The sequence below is a fragment of the Polypterus senegalus genome, chromosome 6 (genome assembly GCF_016835505.1).
Source record: "Polypterus senegalus isolate Bchr_013 chromosome 6, ASM1683550v1, whole genome shotgun sequence".
In the NCBI taxonomy this organism is placed as follows: domain Eukaryota; kingdom Metazoa; phylum Chordata; class Cladistia; order Polypteriformes; family Polypteridae; genus Polypterus; species Polypterus senegalus.
Genome location: NC_053159.1, coordinates 30,051,127 through 30,074,218, shown reverse-complemented (window position 1 = coordinate 30,074,218; position 23,092 = coordinate 30,051,127). Strand labels below are relative to the sequence as shown.

The window sequence follows — 23,092 nt, the reverse complement described above, 5'->3', positions numbered from 1 at the left end:
AAACTGGAGGTGCTCCCCATTCTTTTTTTCGTGCAGTGCGGTACTTGATATATTGTTCCAGTTTGTTAAGATTGTACATACCATTTTATTGTAATAACAATCACTAAAGGAATTATTTGTAATCTAACGTGCACTGAAAAAACTATAACCTCCATTCAACTTAAAATAATTAAGGTAATGATTCATACTTAATATTTTCAATCTGAACCAATATAATTCTTTTTATCTTATTGAACCCACAATTTTTAAGCTGATGCAAATCATTTAGAGTGATTGGGTGTAATTCCCTTGTTTTTTACTAAAGTAAATCTATTTTTTGAGTTGTTACAATTTAAAATGGTTTATTGGTCGTAACCTGTTTTTATGCTATTAGAAATACTATGAACATAACAGATAACTATTTTTCTTTCTTAAATATAACTGGATTTGTCTGAGCTACTTCCAAATAAAACCAATGTCAAATTGCACAAGTTTTAGGCATGGCTTATGTCAGATTTGCTGACCACAGATGCTGATCTCGCCAATCTACTCTCCATATATAAAATCCTAAGCCTAAAATGGCAAAGATTTCTTGCAATGATTTTATGTGACATTTTTTGTCATGGTTTAAACCGACCTTATTTTAAAACCTACATATATATGTTTGGTATCATTCTTTTCAGAATTTATCGAACTTTAATGTGATGTTGTTAGATTGTCATTTTCTTATTCCGTTTTAAATTACTTTGGTAAAAAATATCACAAATCATGCCCGTGAGACGAGAATTTGTGCCAAAAGATTTAACTATGTCTGGGGCCGGAAGTTAAATACAAAGAATAGATGGCAAAAACAGCTGCTTTACAGGCTTTTAAATGTTCGAAGTGCTGCATGAGATGCACATCACGCGGCATGGCAGCAGCAGCAGCAAGCCAGCAGCTGATCGAGCAAAGAGGAGGTAAAAAAAAAGCTGTATTTGTTTCCCATTGTATCTATATGTGCTTTGAGTCTCCATATATTTGAGAGTTCTGAATATTGCCCAGTATTACTTGTTCGAGACAACAAGGCATTCCTTTAAGCAGTGCAATGATATAACGAAAAACGCAACCTTTCTGATTGTGAGTGTGTCATCTCTAATTTTTTGCTGCACCACATTTAATTTTACGTGTCACCTCGTTTGAATGTGCACATCACCGTGTGTGCGTCACCTCTTTTAAATGTGCGGCACCACATTTAATTCTGCGCGTCACCTCTTTTAAATGTGCGGCACCACATTTAATTCTGCGCGTCACCTCTTTTGAATGTGCGTGTCACCTTAAGTGTGTGCATCGCCTTGTTTAATTGTGTGCTTCACACCTTTACATTTTGTGTCACTTGGCTTTTGGGGCCACCTTACTTTTTCCTTTGTCATGGTAGGTAAAACTCAAGACTTCAGATGGGTGAGCTTCTCTTCTGTTTGTGAGGTCCAAAACATCTTATGCCTTTATCCTTGTGTTCTTAAGGAGGTTAGTGAGTACAGATATAAACCCTTGACACATTTTTAGGAAGTCACTGCGCACTGGAGTTATTCCGAAGGACTGGAAAATGGCAAATATCATCCCATTATATAAAAAGAGTGACAGGGCAGATCCAAGCAACTATAGGCCAGTAAGCTTAACATGCATCACAAGAAAATTAATGGATGGAATTATTAAGGACTAGCAAAATACCCTCGCTTTACAGTTGAGAAGAAGTGTGTTAAAGAAGTTATGAAAAAGAAAAGGAAAAATTTTTAAAAATAACGTAACATTTGCTTTCTATTCGTTTGCATAAGCACAGTCCTTCACCACCAATTATTTAATGTTAGCTCAGACCCTGAACTTAAAACTTTCTGTCGCACTTTTGCTGTCCGTTCCAGCAATTTCAACTCCGTTACAAAGTGATCCAAAGTCTTGTTTATACCTCGTGTCTTCTCATTAAACTTGTATCTCGCGAATATCGTATTCGTCTTAGGCATGACAAACGCCAGCGGCAGCGTGTCTATGAACTTAATTTAAACTTAAGGTTTACACCGTGCTTTGTTTCCGCTGTAGCTGCACTTATGAATATGCTTGTATGCGTCACTCGCTTCATATTCTTTTGCTGCCTTCTCAATTGTGTAATGCGTTTTTTGTTCAGCGCTCTTTGGAGCTCTTCTCTACGTACTGCGTTCACAGTCAGTTCACGTGAGCCTCTCTCGTGTGATCTTGTTATGTCCACGGCTTTATTTAATGTTAGCTAAGACCTGGCACTTAAAAGTTTCGCTCGCACTTTCGCTGAATTTGTGCCAAACACTGGACCATCTCATCTTTGTTTGCATAATCACAGTCCTTCACCCGTGAATATTTATCTTATATGGGCAGGCACTCACTTACGTGGGAGGCGTGATGATGCGGGACGCAACTCCGCCTCACACGGCAACTGAGCTGCAGGCTATGGCCGTATATATGGTTGAAAGTAGGTTCCAGTTGTGAGCGTTACGCGTAGAATTTCGAACTGAAACCTGCCTAACTTTTGTAAGTAAGCTGTAAGGAATGAGCCTGCCAAATTTCAGCCTTCTACCTACATGGGAGTTAAAGAATTAGTGATGAGTCAGTGAGTGAGTGAGTCAGTCAGTCAGTGAGGGCTTTGCCTTTTATTAGTATAGATAAGATTGAGCAACACACGGCAATGACAGGAGTTATTCTGAACAGTCAGCATGGGTTCAGAAGAGGGAGGTCGTATTTTTCTAACATGCTGGAATTCTATGAGGAGGCAACAAAAGGATTCGCCCAAAGTGGAGCTTATGATATTATTTATCTTGACTTTCAGAAAGCATTTGATAAGGTGCCACATGAGAGATTGGGCATCAAATTAAAAGAAGTGGGAGTTCAGGGTGATGTTTCTAGATGGGTGCAGAATTGGCTCAGACACAGGAAGCAAAGGGTGATGGTGCGAGGAATCTCATCAGAATTGGCCGATGTTAAGAGTGGTGTTCCACAGGGGTCAGTGCTTGGGCCGCTGCTATTTTTAATATACTGTATACAAATAATTAAGATAGGAATATAAGTGACAAGCTGGTTAAGTTTGATGATGATACCAAGATAGGTGGATTAGCAGCTAATTTGGAGTCCGTTATATCATTACAGAAGGACTTGGATAGCATACATGTTTGAGCGGATTTGTGGCAGATGAAATTTAATGTCAGTAAATGTAAAGTATTACACATAGGAAGTAAAAATGTTAGGTTTGAATACACAATGGGCAGTCAGAAAATCGAGAGTACACCTTATGAGAAGGATTTAGGAGTCATAGTGGACTCTAAGCTATTGACTTCCAGACAGTGTTCAGAAGCCATTAAGAAGGCTAACAGAATGTGAGGTTATATAGCACCTTGATTTGTGGAGTATAAGTCCAAGGAGGTTCTGCTCAAGTTTTATATTGTACTGGCGATGCCTCACCTGTAGTACTGTGTGCAGTTTTGGCTACTAAAAGGACATAGCAGTGCTAGATAAGGTCCAGAGAATAACGACTAGGCTGATTTGAGGGCTACAGGGGAAGAATTATGAGGTCAATTCAGTTTAGGCAAAAGAAGGTTAAGAGGTGACATGATTGAAGCGTTTAAAATTATGAAGGGAATTAGTCCAGTGGATCGAGATGGTGACTTTAAAATGAGTTCATCAAAAACATGGGGACACAGTTGGAAACTTGTGAAGGGTAAATTTCACACAAACATTAGGAAGTTTTTCTTTACACAAAGAACGATACTTGGAATAAGCTACCAACTAGTGTGGTAGACAGTAAGACTTTAGGGACTTTCAAAACTCAACTTGATGTTTTTTTGGAAGAAATAAGTGGATAGGAATGGCGAGCTTTGTTGGGTTGAATGGCCTGTACTCGCCTAGATTGTTCGAATGTTCTAATACATTAGGCTTCCAGATCAGCAATAATTGGCTGCCAGCTCTCATGCATACAGAGCCCACCAGTACAAATAAAAACCGAATCATACTGTTTGATTTTATCACAGCAAGTCGCAGACTAGTTGGAGTGTGTCAAAGGGTACGTCACATTAGGCGACAGACTTTACAGGAGTATACTGTTGCAACTACCTCCGACTCACTAAGCTTATATAAATGAAGGCTATGACTGAAAATCACTGAAAAGGTTGTGAAATATGACATGACCCCAAGGCTTGTTCCACTTACCAGATATCCATCCATTGTATTTTACCATTATGGTCTCATAGGATGCCACCCTGCAAGGCTAATGCAAGACATGCTTGAGCACACACCCACACTTATTTATTTCCAATACCATTTGGGAAGATGGCGGAAAACAGTATACACAAGGAAAATTTGTGATGACACAAGAAGTATATGCAAACGCCACACAGACTGCACATTTACAGTTATTTGCTTATCAGACACTTTTATTCAAAGCACCTTGCCCAAGAGCTCAATTTGTCGGGAGGACATCAGTTTGGGTTACAGGAGTTACAGGACAAGGTTACAAAATTGATAACCACAAGTGAAGAGCTCAGAACAAATTAGGTTACATATACTAACAGCTCAGTTAGAGTGGAGTTCACCAAACACAAAATTCCTCCAAAGCTTCTTGAAAACATTGAGGGATTCAGACTTGCTTGTTCCACCAACGAAGAGCTTCACATGAAAAGAGTCTGAACTGAGATTTGATGGCACACTGAGCTAGCGTCACCAGACGCCATTTATCAACAGACATGAGTGGTCGAGAAGAAATTGCCTCCAACACCTGTTGACTACTCTGTAGGGAAGCATCAAAGATTTTAATTTAATATGGGCCATGACAGGAAGGCAATTTAGTGGTCTGAAAAGAGAAACGATATGCACCCACCTCTGCTGGTTCAACACCTGAAGTGGCACTGCATTTTGAATCATTTGTAATGGTTTGGTAACACATGCCAGTACCCCTGTAACTGGGACAGGAATTAAACTGGGATTCTTGGAGCTAATGGCTGCAACATCAACTACTGTACCATCGTGGCACTCCAGGAAGCAACCTGAAGCTCATAACAAAATGGTTTCATTTATTTCACTTTTATATTTGTCTATCATTGTCCTAGTGTGAGCTGTGATGACAGAAGGCTGAGGAGAGTTGAGCTGAGGAGCTGATTAGGCTTCCTTAACTGCCAAAACTGTCCCATATGGATCATGGGAAAATTATTATCATTATTCTTATTCTTTATTTATTTGAGCATTTTACCCACTTGCAATAAATCTGAGCCATTAGAAAACTCACAAGCTTTGCCAGAGAAATTCAGGCCTGCCAAAAGATATAATCCCTCAATGTGTCCAAAGTCTTTAGTGGGATTTGACTGGAATACATCCCAGAAGGCATCCTCAAAAGAAAATCATATCACCTCTTGACGAGGAGTAGCAGTGATTCTAATCTAAAACCCTCAGAGACTGCCACTATTTCACAGTGTCTCTGCCCAGAGACCCTGCCCTGGAACCTCATTTTAGCAGCAAGTACACAGAATTTCATTTTTTTTACCTCTTCTGCCCAACACTAGGGGAGTGATTTGGTTGCGTCTGCTCCCAGGGAGCTCAGCAGGTTAAACTCACCCCCTTCTTGAGCATCGGCCACACTTTGTTTCCCCGAAGCTCACTTTCTTTTTCCCATCTATGAGGGACGTTTGAAAAGTTTCCACACTTTTATATTTTTGTTGGAAAGGGTGAAGGCGGGAGGAGTAGCAATTGGGCATTAAAAAGTTTGTACAACGTTGGGAAAATTGCATCACAAAGGAAGGTGACTGTGTAGAAAAGTGATATCATTTGTTTTGGAAATTATTAAATAAATAGAGTTAAAAAATGTGGAAACTTTCTGAACATCTCTCGTATATTCCATCGGCTTCTGTTCATTCCTTCTCTTCTTTCCATTTGTTTTCATTCCTTTAACCTCAATGTCTTCCTTTTTTCAATTTCTTTTTTTGCCCTTTTCCTCTTCCTGTGCTGTGCAGACTCCTTTTTATATGGCCTGATCTGGTACAGGCATGGTGCTTTGCCCACTCTGAGGTGTGAACGAGGCACCAGACCTATTTGCTCACATTTGCACATGTATACGCAATCAGCCAAGCACCGCAATCAACCCTGGAGTGAAGTGTGATCGCAGACACCCACACCCAATCAGAGCCTGCACCTCCTAGGATATGAATATTTATTTAAAACAATGGCAGTTTGCCATGGACCTCTCATCTCAAGCTAAGGCAGGCAGACCACTTAGCTTCAGGTGCCTATGCTTACTTGCTGATCTGGGCCAGGGAGATCTTCCCATTTCACAGAGACCATCCAGATGGCTATCTTCACAAGTCCTGCCAATCACATGCAATGGGGATGTGACCTCCTTTATTTTGTGTCATCTACCTGTCCTGATCTTTCATCACTTACCTTCTACATTGGGTCTTGGCATTTATAGCATTATCTAATTTGGGCAACTGTATTCTTAGTAACCATATTACAAATAGAAAACAAATGCATCCTTCATGTCTGTCTGTCTGTCTGTCTGTCTATCTATCTATTTATCTATCGAGTATATAGTTCCTTATCTATCTATCTATCTATCTATCTATCTATCTATCTATCTATCTATCTATCTATCTATCTATCTATCTATCTATCTATCTATCTATCTATCTATCTATCTATCTCACTTCATATTTACATACAGTATATAATATATAGAACCTTTCATATCTATCTATCTATCTATCTATCTATCTATCTATCTATCTATCTATCTATCTATCTATCTATCTATCTATCTATCTATCTATCTATCTATCTATCCATGCCTAACTGCTTACTACTAGAAACATGAGTGTACAGGTTTAATAGATCTTAATAGTCTTTGCACAGTGCAGCTTTGGGTGAAACAAAACTATAGGTAATGGTGTACTTTAGTGGCTATGCCCCAACTGCCGGCATACTGTGGCTGACAATCCTCAGACACTGAGGTGAAAGTGTTATAAAACACTACAACTGCTCCAACATAGCAAAGAATATAAGGTTTAGGGTGAATGTGAACAGAAAAGCATTTCCCATGACATTACAGATGGTGTCAGTTCCACTTCTCCTCCATTTATCCTACTAGCACAGTGAAAAGGGCCAGCCAATTAGGTATTTAGCAACCATAAGTGTTAAAACGCTGAAGATTTTTGAATTCAATTGGGATCTGGACAAGTAGCTAGGCATACAATGCTCACACTCAGAAATCCTCCACCACAGATAATAAAGTAGGCAAACAGTTTGCATTTTGCTGGCAGCAGCACTTCTTGCTGATAATCCCTACTTATGATTATCCGTCACTTTCTCTTTTCCTCTGTCCTGGGTCACATACTCCATGTGGCAAGGAGTGCTCCTCTGGTCCTTGTACTTTTTACTGTCAGCATGATTTCCCTCGGGCCCCACGAGCTTCAGCTGCTGCTGCTGAGTCTCTTTTGTGGTTGTCTCTTCTTGTGTGTCCTGTCGCTGCTCTGCTTCTTTACCTGCAGGCTGGCAGGCCGAGTGCACCCTCTGACTACACCCCTGCACTTCTGAGATGGAGACATTTGGATGTAGGTCAGTTGTTCATCTTTCAAAGACTTTTTCAAATGTTCTAGTTAGGTTGTATGGTGGCACACATTCCCTTTTGTTTGGTTAATTGGTGACTTTACAATGACCCAGTTTGAGTGACTATTAGTGTGTGTCCTGTGATTGACTGGCACCTCATCCAGGGCTGGCTGGCTCATGCTTTGTGACCCGACGTATTGGCACTGGAAAAGTGGGATTAGAAAATGAACTGTTTGGGCAGTCAGGTGGTAGTAATGACAATCAAGAGGATCAGAGAGTAGAATGCGTCAAAAAAGGAAAAACAGAACCTTAAAATAGTTGTGCAAAGTTGTGTGGAAGCTGAGTTGACATTTCAGGGTTGCCATGCTTGAGTAATTTAATTTTGTAAATTTGTTTTTAATTATTGTGGAACAGTGATTTGATTTTCTGTCTCCTAGTTTATTGCCTTACAGACAAAGTGCAATGAAATTCTACACAACAGTTGGAAAAAAAAGTAAAAGTATACAATAGTTAACAAGCAACATATGGTGCCTGTAAAAAGTATTCATCTCATTGGATGGGTTCACATTATTTTGTTATACAATATTGAATCACAGGGGAATTAATTTGGCTTTTTTGACATTGGCCAATAGAAAAAGACTCTTTGATGTCAAAGTGTAAACAGATCTCTGCAAAGTTGTCTAATTTAATCTTAATATATAATACGCTACCGTGGCTGTTTGTTTGTCTGTCCAGGATTTTAAATCACCTGTAGCTCACAAACTGTTTGACCCATTGACCTAAAATTTTGGTACACATATACTACGTGACGTCTACAATCCACTTTCAGGGTGATGATTGACCTCCAAGGTTATTCCTCTTTTTATTTTTATTTTACTTTATTGTAGAATTATCCAGCAGGATGGCCATGCAGTGCATGCGTATGGGTGCCGTTCTCATCCCTACCACCTTCTCCGTCTCTTCCTCTACTTCTTATATCTCTCATATCTTAAATCATTCTTGAGGCAGACTGAACACTTAAATGCCAGCTTAATTGAAAAATTAAGGAAAAGTAATTGCAACTCAAACAAACTGACTCAATCAGTTTTAACATAAAAAGATGCCGATGAAAGAAGAGAAGAAGCGGGCTGCTTTTGTGAAAAAAAGAAGAGCTGCTCAGGAAACAGCCAGCGCATCAACCTCTGAGCAAACAAATGATAAATGTACAGAGAAAGAGGCTAAAAACTGGGAATCCTCCAGTCAAGTGTATTCCCTTACTGGCTCAAATATAAAACACAAAGTACTAGCTCACACAAGCATTCACCCCCTTTACTATGACACCCCTAGATCATCACTGGTAATGATAAGGACAAAGTCCTGAGGATTATCGTGAGCACTAAAGCCCTGGTAGACCCAATGAGATGACAGAGCAAAAAACAGAAATCAAAGGAATCAAAAATCAAAAAATGAAGCTTAACCTAACTGCCCGATTTTTGCCACTAACTACAGCACCAAGAGACATTTCTTTTCCTTGGAATTGTCCACCAAGGGATTCTGGATATCAGTGGCATGGCCATATTTAACCCAGAGGTAACTGGGGTGCAGAATGTGTGGTGCTGAAACTAGTAGAAAGAAATTGATCTTTCATTAGCTTGGCCACAGACAAGAACCATTCGCGGTCACAGAATGCATAACATGAAGGAAACATAATTAAAATCTGCAAAATACAAGAGTCAATTGGCTTTACAAGTCACAGAATACGTTCACAGGAGATCTGCTGTCTTTATTCAGGGGGTTCAGCTGATTGTAGTCTAATTGTACCAACTTGTGCTAAGTCAGTATGGTGGCTAACCTGGGCACATCAACACCAAAACTGTCCAAATGATCAATGGTGAAACGTCATGTGGTCCGATTAATCTCAATACCGTTAGGAGGTTTAGAAGGGTCACAGAGTGTACAAATAAGAGGAGAACGTTCCGCTTGGATTGCGGGGTCTGCCCTGGGACCGTTAGTTTTTCTGATTTATTTTAATGACATTGATTCTAGTATAGTTAGTAAACCTGTGAAATTCACAGATGACAATAAAATTGGAGGGACAGCAGACACTAAGGAAGCAGCAAAAAGAATTCAAAAAGACCTGGACAACCTTCAGAGCTGGGCAAATACTTGGAAAGTGCAGTTAATGTAGAATGTTTCAAAGTGCTATACATGGGCAAGAGGAGCCTCAATTATAAATACAAGATGGGAGACACTGTCACACAGAAAGCAATCTCTGAAAAGGATTTCCGGGTTTATGTTGGCACAATCATTTTCATCAACTAATCAATGTACAGAAGCAACTGAAAAGGCCAATAAAATGTTAGGTGTTATCATAAAAACAGCTGTAGTACTAGGGTGTTGTACCGTGTTAGCCATTATGAATGTAGTGAGAAGTCAAGCAAAATGACACCTTTTATTGGCGAACTGAAAAGATTACAATATGCAAGCTTTCGAGGCAACTCAGACCCCTTCTTCAGGCAAGATGTAATACAGAAACTCAGTTCCCTGTGTTTATATGGACGCTAGGAAAAATACAGTACAGCATTGGAAAACCTTTAGGTGAGACATCTTAAATGTGAAAAATTAATAGACGTCTTCAAGCTAAGATTCATTTAGCAAGAGAGGAGAACAATGTATGGTCAAGATCTTTGGACAAGATAGCTGTCTAACAAAGTCTTTTGAAGTTTCTGATGAGCTTTTCAATACACCATGGATCTGTAGTCAAGTTGTCTGAGTCAGTCCGAGAGAGAAATGCAAAAAATCCCCATTTCTGGCCATAAAACTCCTGTCTCTATTTCAACCATATAGTGTTAAATTTTAGCATGAGGTTAACTTTCCATTCTGTCCTCTCTTGCTGTGTTCTGAAGTTACCCATAATCACTGTGACTTTAAAGTGCCTCTCACAGTGTCCATGACTGTTGAAGTGGGCTGCTGCAGGAACATCTGTGTTGCCACGCTTGATGTGGAACCTGTGTAACTTCAGTTCTAAAAACAGCTGAATTTAAGTCAAGGGACATTATTCTCAAACTACATAATGCACAAGTTAGACCACATCTGGAGTATAATGTGCAGTTCTGGTCACCACTAGACAAGACAGACAGAGCAGCACTTGAAGTTGTGCAGATAATAGCAACCAAGTCTATCCTAGGACTTAAGGACATGTTGTACTCTGACAGACTCTGAAAATTAAACCTGTTTAGTCTCGAGCAGAGGAGACTGCGTGAGGACCTTATTCAGATATGTATAATCCTCAAGGGCAACGATAAAGTAAATCCAGCAGAATTCTTTCAGTTTAAGGGTCAGTCATGTACTGAAGGACACCAGTGGGAATTAAGTTGAAATGCCTTTAAAACTGAAGCCAGGGAACACTTTTTTATACAAAGAGTTGTGGGACTTTGGAACAAACTACCAAGACATGGAGTTTAAGCAGAAACCTTGACAGCCTTTAAGAAGTATCTGGATGAGATATTGGGACAGCTTAGGTATCAGCTAAACAAACAGGCTTGATCGACTGCATGGTCTTCTCTCGTTTGTCAAATTTCTTATGTTCTTATGTAATTCGAGATTCATTTTCACTTCTGTCAATGGTAAAGGCTGCTAGTTATCATATAATGGTTTGGAAAATGTTTTCTTGGCACACAAGTTTTTCTACTGGCCTCATGTCTCTCTTTATGTCTACATTCTCCTCTCCAAATTCTCCCAAGTTCATTCTTCCACCAGAAAAACATGGCATGTCTTAAAGCACAAATCATCTCAGTTCATTCCAATGTCCAGATTTCAGTCTGACTGACCACCTTTAAAGATGAGGTTGCACATTGGGTTCAAAGTATGAATGTTAGTCTGAAAAATGTGCAGGCGTTGTGTGATGTTGTCCAGTCCACAAGGACCCAAATCCCTCAGGTATTCCCCAACACCTTCTTGTATCCATACCTTCTGGAATTGTGGGTGTTCTGAAGGCAAAAGTGGTCTTAAACAGTACTAGACAGATGGAAAGACTTGTGTTTATATAAGATTCTTTATTTAATACAAACACAGACTGAGGGAGGCAAATGTAAGGAAATTATAAACAGAGAAATTCTAAACAGAGTAAACCTTAGGTACTGGACCGAAATTCTAACACACAGTGCTAGTCATTAGATGAGTTGAATGTATAGCGCTAACAAGTAACATAAAGTTAATATTGAAAGAAGGTGTTAATGTGGAATAGCATCAAATGAGTAAAATTAAAAAATGTAACATTTTATATATCTATTGTGGTAGATAGGGGGCACTCTCGCTCCCTTGAACCCCTGTCCACGACTCCAAACACCAAACCACCAGGTAAAAGTCCAAATTCTGACTTTATTTAATCTCCACAGTGTACAAAGCACACTCTCCTCCACAATACTCATATACTATACAATAAACACAATAATACAATCCTCCAGCTCCCAAACGCGTTGCCACCCTTCCACCCAGCTCAGCTCGCCGTCTGGGAGCTCTCACAGTCCTTTTATATCTCCTGACCCAGAAGTGTTCCCAATCCCCAGTCCATGCGATTCTCAATCACTTCCGGGTCAGGTAAAAGCTCTTCTCTTCAATCCAGAAGCCCGGCGCTCTTCCTATGACGAACTTCCGGGTCATAGGGCACGAAGAAGTCCTCTGTCCTCCCTGCAGCTCCCTCTTGTGGCCCCCATGGCATCCAGCAGGGCTGTGCATAAAAACCACATTGTTCATGGTGCCCTGCTGGTCTTCTGGGAACCTCCATGCTGCAATTAGGGCTCCACCTGGAGGCTTGGGGGTATTGGCCTGGATAAACAGCCAGCCATCCACCATACTATATATTTATAGTCAGTCTGTCAGTCAGTCATTGTCCAACCCGCTATATCCTAACACAGGGTCACGGAGATCTGCTGGAGCCAATCCCAGCCAACACACACACACACACACACACACACTCACACACACACATACATATATATATATATATATATATATATATATTATGGGGTGCCAAACAGGCAATTACATTGATTTTTGGAATATATAAAGTCAGCGTCGGAATATATAAAGTAATTCCTGAAAATATAAAGTCAGCATTGGAATATATAAAGTCATTCCTGATTATATACAACGTCAAAGCCTGATTATATAAAGTCTGTGCTCACAAGCCCGATCGACTATGAGTGACTTCTGTCTAAGTTTACCTTTCACTAGAATAATTTAATATATTTGGGAATGATTTTATATATTCCAATGGTGACTTTATATAATCATGCTTTGACTTGTATAATCAGGAATGACTTTATAAATTCTGACACTGACTTTATATAATCAGGCTTTGGTGTTATATATTCAGAACACTGACTTTATATATTCCGAAAATCATTATATTTGCCTGTTTGTCACCCCATAACATGTATGTATGGAAATAGTTATATGAAAGTGAAGGTCTGTCATACGGTTTGCATATTTGCAGCTGGAGATCCACAAAGGGATAAGATGAATCACGTATCATAAAATAGTTTTTATTCCTGAGCTTTCAGCCCCTACCAGGAGCCTTCATCCGAGGATAATGTTTAGACTTACAAGAATCAAAGGCAAAATTAGGTAGGGGGAGGGGGGGTTTGGTTTGGAGGAGCTGGGTCGGGGGTTGGGGTATTGGTTGTAAAGTTTTATTTATTATAAATGTGTTCTTCTTATGTTTGCATATGCTGGATTTATGTCCAAATGTCTGTTGATGGCGTTCTCATTTAATAGCCAAGATTCAGCCAGTTCTCTGACACTTTTAGTACTGGCCTTAAATCTTATTTGTACATTGTCCCAGTTAAATGTATGTCCAGTTGATTTAGTATGCATATAGATCAGTGATCGTGAGTACTTTCTTCTGACGGCGTTGCGATGTTCTTGTATCCGTGTTGTGATTTTTTTTGATGTTTGTCCTGTGTATACCGCTGGGCAAGAAATGCATGGAATGCTATAAACTGCATTTCGTGTTTCTGGTGTTGATTTCTTGTTTTTAGCATTAAAAAGGACCGTGCGCAGATTGTTCGTGGGTTTGTGTGCTATTCTGATACCTGACTTGGCCAGGATGCGTGCTGCACCTTCAGACACCTTGTGGTGATAAGTAAGTGAGTACCAAGTTGGGGTCTGGTCATACATTTAACTGGGACAATGTACAAGTAAGATTTAAGGCCAGTACTAAAAATAACAGAGAACTGGCTGAATCTTGGCTATCAGACAAAAACGCCATTAACAGACATTTGGACATAAACCCAGCATATGCAAACTTAAGAACATATTCATAATAAATAAAATGTTACGACCAATGCCCCTCCCTAACCCAGCTCCACCCACCAAATGCCACCTAATTTTGCTATATATTGCCTTTGATTCTTGTAAGCTAAACATTATCCTCTGATGAAGGCCCCTGGCAGGGGCTGAAAGCTCAGGAATGAAAACTTCTTTATGATACGTAACTCATTTTTCTACCATCATGGTTCTCCAACTGCTGATATATATATATATATATATATATATATATATATATATATATATATATATATATATATATATATATATATATATATATATATACATTCAGTTAATTAGTTGTATAAAACTAAAGAAGAAATGTCATGCACTAATATTGAGGTACACAATGAGGTACGTAGCATTATGACGTATGGCCTGAGAACTTTAATAAACTCTGATTAGCCAGTAATTCTTATCAAGGTGGCTGTCATCTATTGAACATGACTTTCTACTCATAATAAATGGACAAGATCAGGATAGAAGACTATAGATTAGAGGCACCCCTCTACTTCAGATGAGATGAATAAAGTTTACTAAGTGTAGGAGATACGGTAATCCAATATTTGGACTAGGTGATGTAGTCAGGAGTGAAAGGTTCCTGCAGATCTTATAAAGAAAGATACTTTGGGAAATCCTCTGCCCCATCTTTGGAGTGACACCATGTTTACATATGCGTTAATTTTCAGAATATTCACATAAATCTTATTTCAAAAATGCTAATTAAACCCTTAAATAGAACTCAGATTACTGGCCTCTGAGAAACCTATTTAACAGAAGTAGATCTGTGAATAACCCAATTATGTGGCCAAGTAAACCCTTAACCAGGTTTCTATTAAGGATTTTGTAGTCTCCCCGTGTCTGCGTGGGTTTCCTCCGGGCACTCCGGTTTCCTCCCACAATCCAAAGACATGCAGGTTGGGTGGATTGGCGATTCTAAATTGGCCCTAGTGTGTGCTTGGTGTGTGGGTGTGTTTGTGTGTGTCCTGCGGTGGGTTGGCACCCTGCCCAGGATTGGTTCCTGCCTTGTGCCCTGTGTTGGCTGGGATTGGCTCCAGCAGACCCCCGTGACCCTATTCGGATTCAGCGGGTTGGAAAATGGATGGATGGATTTTGTAGTCTGCGCATGTCCGGTGCACTCTGTCAGCCTGCACATGTGTTAGCTTCACGTACGCTTTGAGCAGTCACTGGTAGAAGTTTCCACAAGATGCATTTCCAGAGGCAAACGTTCAGGTGATCACATTATTTGTTCTCCTGGCTGAACTGATCTGTCTCAGCATTTCAGAAATCGCTAAATTTATGTTGATGAGCTGAACGTACATTGCTAAACTGCAGCACAATCTCAGGAGCAGTAGGGCAACACGGTAAAAGTAACACGCATTATGTAGTCTGATTGCTTTTTAAAGTAATGAATAACCTAACACATATTTAATTGAAGCAGAATTACCTGCATTATTATTATTCCAGCAGCATTGGGAGTAAGGCAAGAAGCCCACGTTACTGATATGCTGTTGTTCTCTTGCAGGGTTCAGTTGCAGAGGCAAGCAGAAAAGAGTGAGTTGCATGTATTCTGGTAACAGAAACTTATCAATAAGATGTCAATTTGACCAAACATATTTATAAAACACCAAGAAAATGATCGCAGCATCATACTTATTTTCAGCTTTTCAGTGACCGATGAAGACATTCAGTTCTTTTTTGCGCAGTTGCCAGAGGGGAACTCCTGAAGATTACTTCCCCATGTAAATGTAGATTATTAAGAAACCAGGTTTCTGCCTTAATCGGGTTATTCACCTCAATCTGGTTATGTGTGTTCATGAATGCACTGAGTGAGGCTGTCATTAAAGATAATCGCCACATTTTTAATCAAGCCATAGGCAATTGTTTCAAAGCATAACACCAATCCCCTAGTTTGACTTTCAGCTCTTTTTAACTTAAGAAAATTCTTCTTTTTCCTGGTAAAATGTATTTACAGTCTAAAAGTGTTCAGTGCCAAAGTTTATTTTTGCCACATAAATCAATCTAACACACGTTTCCTGAGCCATTTAGAGAAATGGAGCTCAGCAGGACATTTGTATATTTAGAATGCTGATTTCCTACATGGACTCAAAACAGGAAAAAAATCACAAGCCATAATAAATTGTGGCCTTGAACATTTACCAGGGTGATACTAACTTTCATAGTGGACATACATGGGATCGGCAAACAGATATATACAGTATATATATTGTGATGGATGGCGGCCTGCCCCATTAACTGGCTGGGGACCCATCCATAATGTTAGGACAGTGTGAAATGTCTTCTGAAGGGTGCTATCTCCCACATGCTGCTATTGGCCAGCCCCCCTGAGGTACAACGGCGTCTCGGCTACCCACAGGGTTATATGGGACTTGGTATTTGTCAGCTCAGACCTGTTGGGTTTTGGGAGTGCCACCATGGGTTGCTGCCTGAGCTACAGAGCCCTATTTGGTCGGGCAATGGCCACACCTGGGAACTATCTGGTGTACTCCCAGGTGCAGCATAAAAGGAGCTTCCTGCCTTCATTCCAGGAGCTGGAGTCAGGAGGAGGAGGACAACACTTGCAAGGAGGAGTGAAGGCAGACAGAAGACAGTGCTCTTTATTTATGCTTTCTGTGTGATATTGTGGACTGTGTACTGTGCTGCACATGTGGGAAGTGAGGGAAAAGCGCTTCCCTGCTTAAATAAAATGTGTGCTATACAACACCAGCAGTATGCCTGTGTCTGGAGTGATTGGGTGTCTGGGGCAGCTGGCGTGGCCTGGTGGTCACTATATATATATATATATATATATATATATATATATATATATATATATATAGATAGACAGATAGATAGATAGATAGATAGATAGATAGATACTTTATTAATCCATATATATATATATATAGATAGACAGATAGATAGATAGATAGATAGATACTTTATTAATCCATATATATATATATATATATATATATATATATATATATTGGCTCTTAGGTGATTTATACATGGTTCACAATTTTTAATTTGATTTTTTTTTTTCATCCCAATTGACTTTTAAATCCTCACTTGCAGCAGAGGTATGTTGTGTGAGGTATGTTGTGTGACTCATTAAACACCACAAACTGAATCAGTGTTAGTTACTAAAGATGAAGTTTTAAACTCTATCCTAGTGCAGTTCTTTAAGTGGACAGGCAAAAAATATTGTGAGAAAAGAATAGCTTGAAGCTGTCATTTGAACGAAATCTATGACAGGAATGGCAGAATGGGACCAAGGACTCCTCTAATGATTTTATGCAAAATGAATCCCCCAAGGCAGAGTTTGAGATGGCTGCAAGGTCAAACAGCCTAAAGATAAGATGTTAGACTCGCCTCATACCTCAGTCCAGTCATACTTAATAGTGTTATGTACCATGCATCTACACAGGCCAGATAGGTAAATACAGTAAATAGTTAGAAAGATAAGAAAGGCATTGTAAAATAAATAGACAGGTATGGCTAAATAGATAGATAGATATGAAAGGCACTATATAATTAATAGATAGATAGATATGAAAGGCACTATATAATTAATAGATAGATATGAAAGGCACGATATAATAGATAGATAGATATGAAAGGCACTATATAATACATAGATAGATATGAAAAGCTATATATAATAGATAGATAGATAGTTTGGAAAAAATTGCTTGGAGCAGCAGCAACAAAGATCATTAAGTGCACATACATAGAGTGAAAAATAAAATTTAAATTAAAATCAATGCCCAAATGAAAGGGGCAAAGCTATACTCACAATATACTTAGTACTTACTGTTGTAGTACAGAATGTGGTAACAATAAAGAAAAATTATTGCATCTTTTATAAGTGAACTTGATGACAGAGGGCATGATAGGAGGTGACTTCTTGAGTTAGATAGCTGTAGATCATAAAGCACCGCTTGGCACACTGTGGTTGGATGAGCGAATGGCTCAGTGCCATCTAACACTTCTTGGAAATGATGGTTATCTTATTTTGCCAAATGTTACTGGCAGCAAGTAGTACTCTACTGACCCCTGTTTAAAACACTTTGCAAAATCGCACTGTATGCTGTACTGGAATTTCAAAGGCTAAAATCATGATCATTTCTGTGTCATACGGAGTCTTTCTTTGTCTTTTTTTCTTCTAAAGCACTTTCCAAGTTAATTCTTTTTAGTGGTGTATTTTATTATGAGTGCTTTCTCACAGCTCTATCCAAAACCAGCTACTATTATATTTTAAAGTGTTTCCGTTCTTAATTCACATTCCAACATCTGTCAGCAATTCATATGGTGCCATTCAGCACATGCATGCTTTTCAAAATCAAGAACTATTGTTTCATATTGTGCTTTTCGTTGTATACATTATCTCAAAGCACTTTGTAAAATCTGTTAACATTTTCTATGGTGCCATTCTACACTCTTTTGGAATTCTTTCCATAATAAGTCGCTGCCGTTCTATATATGAGAAATTTGACAAAGACTATTTGTATAAACCTCATCTCGTGCTCATGCTTTTCCTGGTGAGGGTTGTGGTGGCAGCAGGCCAGCCTAGACCTCCATGTCCCTAGCTACAGATGCCAGCTCTTCCTGTGGAATTCCTAGGGGTTCCCAAGCTTGCTGAGAGTTATAATCCTTTCAGTGTGCCCTGGGTCCGCCACAAGGTCTCTGCCCAATGGGACGTGCCCAGAGGAGCTTTTGTTTGCCCCGCCCTCCCAGTTCCCAGATTTGAATCCAATACAACACTTTTGGGATGTGGTAGAACAGGAGATTCACAGCATGAATGTGCGGTTGACAGATGATGCAATTGTGTCAACCTGGACCAGAATCTCAAAGGAGTACCTCCAATATCTGGTGGAATCTGTGCCATGAAGAACTGAGGATGTTTAGAGAGGAAGAGGAGGCCCTACCCAGTGTTAGTGTAGTCGTGATAATAATTTGCTAATTCACTTTTTGTTTCAAAGCAATTCCAGAATTCATTATTATTTAATGCAGTGCCTTTCATTGTGGGCATTCTCTCAAAGTACTCCACAACCATCCACTCTGTCTTTAGGAGTAGGCATTCTAGCAAACACTTTCCAAAAACTATTTTGTATTTCAGCATTCTTATTTGCAGTAACATCATTCCAAATGTTCAGTCAGTCAAGCAAAGGAAAGATGGCACAGCAGTTAGTGCTGCTGCATTATAGATCCAGAGTCTTTACTTTAGTTCAAATCCAGTGCTTGGTTGCCATCTGAGTGGAGTTTGCATGTTCTCCCAGTGTCTGGGGGTGTTTGGTTGGGGGTTTTTCCCCAAAGAAATGCATGTTGGGTGAATTCTAGTTTGGTATTTCTGTGTAATTAAGTTCTCCAATGGACTAGTTTCCTGTCAAGAGGCATTTTCTGAATTGGTTTAGGTATATTAAGTGTATTTTATATATAACACAAATAGCATGATGGCAGCTTTAAGGCTGGGTCCTACCAGGATATTCACAAGCATCATCAAATTTGGCTGATAATGTTATGTTACACAGCACAGAATAGTAATAACTGACCATGGAGGCGTCTTAGGATCAATGAATGAGCCAATCAATGTATATTGCATGGAGTGCCTTCCTTTCATGATGAACACCACTATAATAGCACAGCTCTCATCCATCTTCTCAAACGTCACTTCCTTCTGCTCCAACTCCAGGTGCTTTTGTGTGAGGCCACAAAATGGTTGGTTGCAAGTGACAGAACAATGCGGGATGACAGCTCACCCCACGCCAACAGTCACTCTTTTTTTTTAAATGCTGTGCTTCATCTGACACCCCAGTTTAGAATCAACCACAATTTTGTCACAACCGATGCCAACAGGCAGAGCAGCTTTCTCTTACTTTAGTTAATGGATTTGCATCTCATCTGTAAGAGCCAATCTTAGAAAGTTAATGCTGAAAGTTAAATCATATAGGGTTTGCTTGACTCCTATAGAAGAATAGCTATTAGAATATGGTATAGTCTTTTACCCTCTGTAAATTAATTTGAGATAAAACTTTCTTGCTATATCTCAGATACAGTGTGGTAATTACCGTATATACTCGCATATAAGTTGGGTTACAAACCCGAAAAATCAATCATAAAATCAGACCCCGACTTATACGCCTGTTCAAAAATACGACACTTACATTTTTCTTTCTTGCTTCCTCTAGTCTCGCACCAGTTTCTCAGATGCATCGAATTGTTGCAGCAGTGCAGTTACCAATTTCTTTCACTATTTCAACGATGTTTAATTTAAATCAGCTTCATATTTTCTTCTGATCGAACGCTCCATCGTAGATAAGGGATGCTCTTATGATAAAGGTGTATGAGGGTGTGAGATACAAAAAGCACAAATCAGTGCAAACATCGCTTCGGAATAGTTTGGGTATTACCGTGTGGTCATATAGGCATAATAGAGAGAGAGGTTAGGAGTACGCGCTGATACAGCGCATTGCCGCACTCTCATAGATAAAAAAGGCTGTGTGCTCCGTGGTTACTCTCTCAGGTGGGTGTTAGCATATCATAATCTCTTGGACCAATAGCGTGAGTTTTCCGCATTTGACTTATATGACCAACATTATGAAATACCAGAAATTATACGGTACAATCAAGCCCCGATTTATAACCTTAAATGTGAGTATCGTATTTACTTACGCATAAGTTGGGTCTTGAAATCCAAAAAAACGATCATAAAATCAGACCCTGACTTATACGCCCATTCAAAAATACGACACTTAATTTAGTTTTTTACATCTTCTTGCTTCTTCCAATCTCGCATCAGTTTCTCAGATACATCAAATTTTGTTGCAGCAGCGCAGTTACCAATTTCTTTTGCTACTTCAATGATGTTTAATTTAAAACCAGCTTCATATTTTCTTCTGATTGAACGCTCCATCGTAGATAAGGGATGCTCTTATGATAAAGGTGTATAAGGGTGTAAGATACAAAAAACACAAAACAGTGCAAATGTCGCTTCAGAATAGTTCGGGTATTACCGTGTGGTCACGTAGGCACACATACCTACATACACTTACATAGAAAAAAAAGGCTGTGTGCTCTGTGGTTACTCTCTCAGGTGGACGTTGACATATTGTAATCTCTTGGACCAATAGTGTGAGTTTTCCGCATTCAACTTATACGACCGACATTATAAACTACCGGAAATTATACGATAAAATCAAGCCCCGACTTATACGCGGGAGAACTTATCCGCGAGTACATATGGTAAGTCAGTTGTAGTTGTTATTTAGAACAGATCCCATTACAAGTAGTTACCTCAGCGTTTCTCAACCTTTACGTATTTGCGACCCGAGTTTTCATAACAGTTTTAATCGCCCCACACTAACTTTTTTTTGAAAGGAGCCCACTAATACCAGTTTGTTCTTTTTTAATTAATAATATATCATAGATGCATATTTTATTATACCTACTTAACTTTTATCGACATTTATCTAACTTTATTTATTTTTCTAGTATCAGAATGTAGTTTAAGTTAATTTGTTTTGGTTTCAATAGATGTATTTTTCATATTTTTGATTCTTGTTTTCTTTTTTTCACATCTTCGCGCCCCCCTTTTTGTTATTTCGCGCCCCCCCTAGGGGGGTCCGGCCCACAGGTTGAGAACCACTGAGTTACCTGCATGAAAATGGGATAAGTGTGCAGTTTTCTGACCATTTAGAAATGGTTTAACTGTATGAGAGAACTTAAAGAAGCAAACAAAACATACAGTATAAGCCTTAAACAGAACTTTTCTTTTCTTGCAATACCAACTTTTTCTCTATTTTTGTGTGAACTGTTTTACTTAGAATTTTTACTAAAGCTTTTTAAAACAAAGATTTTTTGTCTGTGGAATCATTTCAACATGTCAAGCTTTTGCCAGAATCCCGTTAAGAATACTGAAGCTGCCGAATTTTGGTAATTTGGGGTAAACGTAGCTACATCGTTCTTGCATTTGCTATAAACTAGCAACCATGTTTTTGGTCTAAAACAATCATTTAGGTTTTGGTTGTAATGTGTGCCCTTGTGGAGTTGAAAGTGAGACTGTCACCACCACTAAGTGAAAACTGAGGCAGGAAACCAAAGGAGATAACGGACCAAAGTGTTTGTAAAGCCGGGACTTCCTGGCAGAGAGGTGCCCCTCGACCTGACCCCTGAGACTAGGAGGCTGCACTTTGCCCGGGATATTCATGAGGACTGACGCAAGAAGAGTGCCGTTTTTTTATCCTGTGAAATCAAAACAATTAATGATACTTAGGACATAAAGATATTTCTTCCATTTCCACATATCAGTCACATAAACGGTGGGAACTCGCTTAACAAAATAAACCTTGGCTGAGCTCATAATAGTCTTTGTTATCTCGTTTTTTGAAATACATGTGGAAAACACTCACACTGTGCATGGAGTATATGAACCCAGTCGACAAAGTTTTGTTTGGTAATTCAGGGTAAAAAGTGCATCTTTGTTTTAAGAACATATTGATTCTAATAAGATTATTTGTGTGGGAAGCAACCCACAGAGTGCCAGTTCTGATTCCCACAGTAACTCGTGTGTATCTTTGGGAAGTGGGAGAGATTCTGAGTGACTGGGAAATAAAAAGGAAAGAGAGAACATGTAAGCCTCACATAGATAATGAACCATGAAAAGTCTACATTGTTACAGGAAGGGTGCAATAACACAACACATTACGTCAGGTTACTGGCAATAGGCATTGCGTCTGTAAAGATATGGCAACGGCTATGCAAAGATTGCTACCCAGGAAATGCCTGTGACCACTGAAAAAACAAAGTAATGGCATTGCCTGAATAACAGTAACTGTAACAAATCAAAATTAAATCAGACGCACACAGTGGGCTAGACTGAGTCTGTCAAGGCAGATCACGACCACCCAATACTCTACTCTGAATATGGTGGTGCATTCGTTAGTGCTGCTGACTCAAGGCTCCAGAGGTCAGGGCTGAGCTGCTGGTCTGGTGTCACTCAGTAAGGAAAAGAAAACAACCAAAAAGACGGCAATTTTAATTTCTAAGAGCTGACTGGTATGTCTTCCTGGTGTCTTCTTACTGGTACAACGAACCAGCACAGGCTGAATGCTGTTGTGATGTTTCTTCTCAATTCAATATGATTAGCTACAACAATGAGGTAACTGTCTGCCACACAGAAAACACATTGTTGTGAGCCGTCCCATCAACAGGTACAATTAAT

General features: G+C 39.3%; 1 protein-coding gene across 1 annotated transcript in view; it reads left to right on the top strand.

The window, feature by feature from the left end:
- Window positions 1-23,092, top strand: part of alpl (alkaline phosphatase, biomineralization associated) — a 149,674-nt gene that overhangs the window by 55,445 nt on the left and 71,137 nt on the right. The gene's annotated exons all lie outside the window — the stretch shown is intronic.